General features: G+C 30.2%; 1 long non-coding RNA gene across 2 annotated transcripts in view; it reads right to left on the bottom strand.

Moving 5' to 3' along the window:
- Positions 1–3,034: 3,034 nt before the first annotated feature.
- Positions 3,035–7,175, bottom strand: part of LOC141581539 (uncharacterized) — a 225,234-nt gene continuing 221,093 nt past the window's right edge. For both annotated transcript variants that reach the window (XR_012514237.1, XR_012514236.1), the window contains one exon: positions 3,035–3,732. This is a non-coding gene — a long non-coding RNA (uncharacterized LOC141581539). The remainder of the gene's footprint in view (positions 3,733–7,175) is intronic.

The following is a 7,175-nucleotide window of genomic DNA, read 5'->3' as shown; positions in this document are numbered from 1 at the left end:
ATACATTAAAGAAGGAGAAAAATTTCTTAAAGTACTAGAAATATAAGAGCAAACCAAATCCCAAATCAGTAGAAGAAAACAAATAATAAAGATCAGAGCAGAAATAAATGAATTGAAAATGAAGAAGACAATATAAAAGATCAATGAAACAAGAAGTTAGTTTTTTAAAAAGGTAAACAAAACTAACAAACATTTAGCCAGATTAAGAAAAAAAGAGAGCAGATTCAACTAAGTAAAACTAGAGATGAAAACTGAGAGATTACAATTGATAGTGCAGAAATTTGAAGAATCATTATGGCTACTATGAGCAAATATCCACCAGTAAATTGCAAAATCTAAAGGAAATGGATAAATCCTAAACACATACAACTTACCAAGACTGAACCATGAAGAAATCCAAAACCTGAATAGACTAATAACAAGTAATGTGATTGAAACCATAATAAAAACTTTTCTAGCAAACTCAGGAGTCCATGACTTCATCACTGAATCCTACCAAGCATTTAAATAATTAATATCAATCCTACTCTATTGTAACTATTCTAAAAAGTAGAGGAGAAGGGAATACTTTCGAACTCATTCTGTAAGGTCACTAATTTCCCTAGAGTCCATGACTTCATCACTGAATCCTACCAAGCATTTAAATAATTAATATCAATCCTACTCTATTGTAACTATTCTAAAAAGTAGAGGAGAAGGGAATACTTCCGAACTCATTCTGTAAGGTCACTAATTTCCCTGATACAAAAACTAGACAAAGAAACATAAAAAAAAAAAAGAAAGAAAGAAAGAAAAAGAAACTACAGGGCAATATCTCTTAATGAATACTGATGCAGAAATCCTCAACAAAATTGTAGCAAACCAAATGCAACAACATACTTAAAAGATCCTTCATCATAACCAAATACCTCAGGGATAAAAGGATAGTTACACATACAAAAATCAATGTGATACATCATATCAACAGAATGAAGGACAAAAAACAATGATTATTTCAATTGATGTTGAGAAAGCATTTGATAAATGTTAACATCCCTTCATGATAAAAACCCTTAATAAACTGGGAAGAGAAAGAACATACCTCAATATATTAAAAGCCATAAACAACAGACCCACAGCTAGTATCGCACTAATGGGGAAAAGTTGAAAGCCTTTCCTCTAAGATCTGAAAAACAACAAGTATGCCCACTGTCATTGCTGTTATTTAAGATAGTGCTGGAAATCTTAGCTAGAACAATCATACAAGAGAAGAAAATATAGGGCATCCAAATTGGAAAGGAAGAAGTCAAATTATCCTTGTTTGCAAATGATTGGATCTTATATTTGGAAAAAACTAGAGTCCACCAAATAAAAAAAGAAACTATTAGAACTGATGAACAAATTTCTTAAAGTTGCAGCATACATAATCAATGTTTACAAAAATCAGTAACATTTCTATATGCTAACAGAGAACAATCTGATAAACAAATTTAATCCCATTTACAGTAGCCATTAATAAAATAAAATACCTAGGAATTAAGTTAATCAAAGAAGTAAAAGAACTCTTCAATGAAAACTATAAAACATTGATCCAAGAAATTGAGGACACAAAAAGATGGAATGATATTCCATGTTTACAGTTTGGAACAACTTATTGTTAGAAATTTCCATATTCCCCAAAGCAATCAACAGAGTTAATAATACAATCCGTATCAAAATACCAATGACACTCTTCAGAGAAACAAAAATACAATCGTCAAATTTATATGGAACCGAAAAAGACTCAGAATATCCTAAGCAAAAAGAACAAAACTAAAGAATCACATTATCTTCAAATTGTAATATAGAGCTATAGTAACCAAAACAGCATGGTACTGGCATAAAAACATGGACCAATGGAACAAAATAGAGATCCAGAAATAAATCAAGACACCTACAGTGAACTCATTTTGAAAAACAGTTCCAAGAACATATATTGGGGAAATGACAATCACTTTAATAAATTTTGTTGGGGAAACTGTATGTCTCTATGCAGAAGAAAGAAACTAGACCCCTTTCTTTTACCACATACAAAAATCCAATCAAACTGTAATGAAGGCTTAACTAGAAGCCACAAACTATGCAACAACTGAAAGAAAATACTGGGGAAAATCTCTAGGACACTGGAGTGGGCAAAGACTTTTTGAATAGTATGCCACAGGAACTGGCAACCAAAGCAAAAATGGGCAAATGAAATCACATTAAATAAAAATGATACTACACAGCAAAGAAAATAATCAATAAAGTCAACAGACAATCCATAAAATGGTAGAAAATATCCGCAAACGATTCCTCTGACCTTGAATTAACAACCAAAATATGTAAGGATAATGAAATGCTTCCTGATACATTCTATTAGGCCAGTATCATTCTCATAGGATAGCCAGGAAAAGACATACAAATCAAATAAAATTAAAGACCAATATCTTTGATGAATATAGATGGCAAATTTTTAAAACATTTTTTAAATAAAACGAATAGGCTTATCTTAAAATTTGAATGGAAATGCAAAAGATGCAGAATAGCCTAAATGTTTTAAAAAGAAAAGAAAAAGTGGGATTTCTATTTCTTGTTTTCGAAACTGATACAAAGCTACAACAATTAAAATATAATTGCATTGGCATAAGGAAAAGCATGTAGATTAGTGGAACAGAAGTGATAATCTAGAAATACATCTTTATAGTTATTGTCAAATGGTTATTGACAAAGCTGTTAATGAAAAAGTATAACATTTTAACAAATGGTCCTGGAACAATTGGATATTCACATTACAAAATGAACTTAAAATTTATTTCACACTGTACACACAAAAAATACCTCAAATGGTTTAAATGACTTAAATATAAAAGCCAAACAAATATAACTTTTAGAATAACATATAGAAGAAAATCTTTGAGACCTTGTGTAAGGCAAGGATTTCTGCATCAAGAGAACCTTAACATCATTAACCATGAAGAACTTGCATGTTAAAACTATAATTTTACATACCATTTTACACACAGCAGAATGACTAAAATAAATAAAACTAAAAATAACAAATGTTGCCAAAAATATGAAAAATTGCTAACCCTTTTATACTTCTGCTGGGATTGTATAATGGCAAACACTTTGGTGATTTCTTAAAATTGTAAAAATAAATTTACCATAATATCTAAAACTTTCATTGATTGGGCCCAATGGGATGATGAACATGTCTGAATTTGGATTTATAGTGAAGGTTGCATAACTTAGCAAATTTACTAAGACCAATTATTGAACTAGACACTTGAAAGTGTGAATTATATGATGTGCAAAATGTCCCTGAAGAAATTATTTTAAAATGAAATTATATGATTAAAAACCTTCATGCACAAAGTCTCATAGAACACAAAGTATAGTTATGGTAGTCAGATCTTTCAATTCAGTTTCCAAAAAAAAAAAAGAATACTAAATACATTTAATAGTGAAAAAAGTATTTTTTAAAATTGAGCCATATCTGTTAACATGGGGTTTACCCAGCATAAGGACAAAAAAATGTATATAGTTCTTATAAAGACATTGTAGACATCATCTCTCTAGGTTATCAAAAATACATTCATGACTTTCCTCCTCTGTAGGTCCATGTGAACCCATTGTTTAGCTACCACTTATAAATGATAGGCGGTAGTATTTGATTTTTTGTTTCTGAGTTACTGGGGACTCCAAAAGGTGGGGGGAGGTTCTGATGGGGTGAATCTGTAAAAAAAAAAAAAAAAAAAAAAATTAAAAAGACCTTCCTGCTTACTGGTACAGACTTGACTTTACTTACATAGAATTATCAAGAAAGTTATATTCAACAAAGAGTAAAGTTTAAATTGTGAAAACTAGAATCACAAAACTTGTTTTGTGGTTACAGTACAAACATATCTATGTATTAGTAATAAAATTGGGGAAAAAGACTTTCTAAATATGTTAAGCAGAATAGAAAAGTAAAACTCATAGGGTTATGACACTCAGAAGATTTTCAGGATAATATTAATAACAAAGGTGAAGTTAAAAAACTATGGGGTTATTTAAGATTGTAGAAAAGGGCATATTTTACTCTTCTTGACACTATAACACACAGAAAACAACAAAAGTAGTGTGAAGGAGATGGAATAATGATACCATCCATGAAGGGTTAAAATCACCACAAAAAATGGTGACAATAAATGAAGAATAATCTATTTGTTCTTAAATCAGGGAGCATGAACAACTGTGACATAAAAAAGATGGATAATGTCTTGAAATGTAAGTGAGTATTCCTTTTTTTTTTTTTTTTTTTTTTTTTTTTTTTTGAGATAGAGTCTTGTTCTCCAGCCCAGGCTGGAGTGCAGTGGTTTGATCTCGGTTCACTGCAACCTCCGCCTCCCAGGTTCAGGGGATTTACCTGCCTTGGCCTCCCAAGTAGCTGGGACTACAGGCACCCACCACCATGCCCTGCTGCTTTTTCTTTTTCTATTTTTAATAGAGATGGGGTTTCACTGTGCTAGCCAGATGGTCTCTATCTCTTGATCTCATGATCCACCTGCCTTGACTTCCCAAAGTGCTGGGATTACAGGTGTGAGCCACCGCTCCTAGCCCTAAGTGAACATTTCTAAAAGTCTCAATAAATTATTTGTTTCTATATAAACTGGTATGTTCTAGAAAGAACTGAAAGGGCCACAGGAAGTGCAATTCCGTAGTACTATCTCTGTAGTACTATATCCACATTGACACTAAAATAGGAATGTTACAGGCTATGATTGAAATTAAACTTAGACATTATACATTTAAATTCTATAATTCACACTTTAAACTGAAAAAAGTCCTTGGAGATGAAAGAGGAAGGCCAGAATAATCACAATCATCACCTGCAGCTGCTGATCAATGTCAAAATATTTTAAGATTAAAAAAACTTTTATTGTCCTTTCTCCGATTATTTTCAATAACTTCTCATAAAATCTTCTGAATTCTGAGCTTTGAAATTATTTACTTTCTTTTAAATGGTCATAAAATTAAAGCTAAGAGGTGTAGAAATAACGATTTGCAAATACTTCTCAATAAATGGAAACACTGATCCTAGAAAATAAAGAGTAGATTTTGGAAAGACACAACAGTTGAAAGCAAACTAGTAGAGATCTAAAATACATAATTAAACAAGCAGTTTATGAAAAATATGTCCACAGAGTAGAGAATAGTAAAATCTAATAAAAAACAGTCTTGAAGAAAATATTGCATATGAACCATAGACAATTCCATAAATATAGAATTGGTGTTTCTTTTTAGTTTCTAATACATTTTAATATATGTGTATATACATATATAATAAACATGTTCATGTCTGCTGTATATATTATTAGAGTGGAATTGTTGGGCCATAGGGCAGGCTCATGTCCACTTTCAAATGATGATACCAAACAATTTTTCAAAGTGGTTTTATCCATTTACTTCCTCTATACAAGTATAAGAGTTCTGGCTATTCATTACCAACACCTGGGATATTACATTTTTTTTCACTGTTGCCAGTGATGCTCTCTCATGAAGATTTACTTTGGATTTTCAATGTCTAATGAATATGAGCACATTTTCACAGGTTTTTGGTCAATTTTACTTCCTCTTTTCAAGTATCTAAGTCCTTTTAATCATTTGAAAATTCTAAACTACAATTTGTTTAAAAGGTACTTTAGCATATGTATTATCTTTTTAATTTTGAATTATATTTTTACTGTTTTAATGCTTTCATTTGATAATTAATTATTGCACAGCTTACGCTACTCATTTTTACCAGTTTGTTTACAGAATCTTTGCCTAATCCAGTTTAGTAATATGTTCTCCTGTGTTTTTCTTCAAAGCTTTATTGTTTTATTACTAATGTTTAACTATGGAATTTGTCGGGAATTTATTTCTGTATGGTTGAAAAAATCTGCAAGATTTCACTATGAGGAATTACTAAAAATTAAGTGCTTTTGGTCTCTTTAAACAATTTTATTTACTTTTCTTTGTGAAATTTTTAAATTTTTGATATAAATTTGGTATCATTAAAGTAATTAGAACATGACACATTTTACTCTGTGTCTTTAATCCTAACAGACAAAGACAACTTTAGTTTGATGGTCATAGTCCAAAGAGAGCTATATATGGAGGGTATAAACTTTGCCTTAGACATTTTTTGGCATCTTGTTTTGCCATCAATTGTATATTATTTACCCATGTTTCATTCAGAATAAAATTATAATTACAAAATATTTCATTTACTGCTTTACATGAATTTTCCCAGCATATATTTCTATCCTATAAACAGTGCACTAATACTAAAATACCTTTAGTCAGGTTCTCTCATATTTTCTAGTATTGATCATGGGAAGCTCTCTGTTCCTCCTTTCTATTCTATTCAGCCATTAAGACAAAGCACAAATCTGATTTTTTTAAATAAAATTCTATTGTCTTTTTTGAGCATACAATGGAAGGTGTCTTCTTTCTCTGCTTGAATGTATATATACCATAAAAATAATATTGTAATTGTCTTTTTGTAATTAATATTTTCATTATTTGTCTCCTGTTAACCTCTTTTTGTTTTGATTATTGCTGCCTTCTACTGTTTACCCAGACCCTGGACTGGGGCAAATACTCAGTAGACACCTATTGAATTAAGTTATAACTTAACAATGTTCATTATTTTAAAATGAAACATTTAATGATCAAGGAATATAGCATATGCAGGGACTTTTTGTTTTCTTTTATTTTCTGCAAACATGCCTAATACTATGATCACATTTCTTCATAAATATTAAATTTATGCAAGTTAAAGTAGATTATATTCAATTTAAATATTACCATAAAAATGTTAGTCAACTACTTATTATTTGACAGCTTACTATATATCAGACACAGGAACTAGGAAATTAATTAAATATTTTTTTCAAGTATCAGAAAAAAATATGTAAGGTGGCTCAAATTCTCCTAATACTGAATATTCTAAGTTGAAAAATTTTTTAAAGCAAGATGTGCAATTCATAAGTTACAAACTTTACTGTCTTTTTTTCTAGAAATGATTACTATGACTTCTGGAACTTTTTTATAACTCTTGATTTCAACATGATGTTATAAAATGTTAAAGTGTTGACAAAATTTGCTGAAACTTCATTCATGTAACCTCTAGGAAGTTATATAAACTCATG

The sequence above is a fragment of the Saimiri boliviensis genome, chromosome 16 (assembly GCF_048565385.1).
Source record: "Saimiri boliviensis isolate mSaiBol1 chromosome 16, mSaiBol1.pri, whole genome shotgun sequence".
In the NCBI taxonomy this organism is placed as follows: domain Eukaryota; kingdom Metazoa; phylum Chordata; class Mammalia; order Primates; family Cebidae; genus Saimiri; species Saimiri boliviensis.
This window is presented reverse-complemented; position numbering and strand designations above follow the sequence as displayed.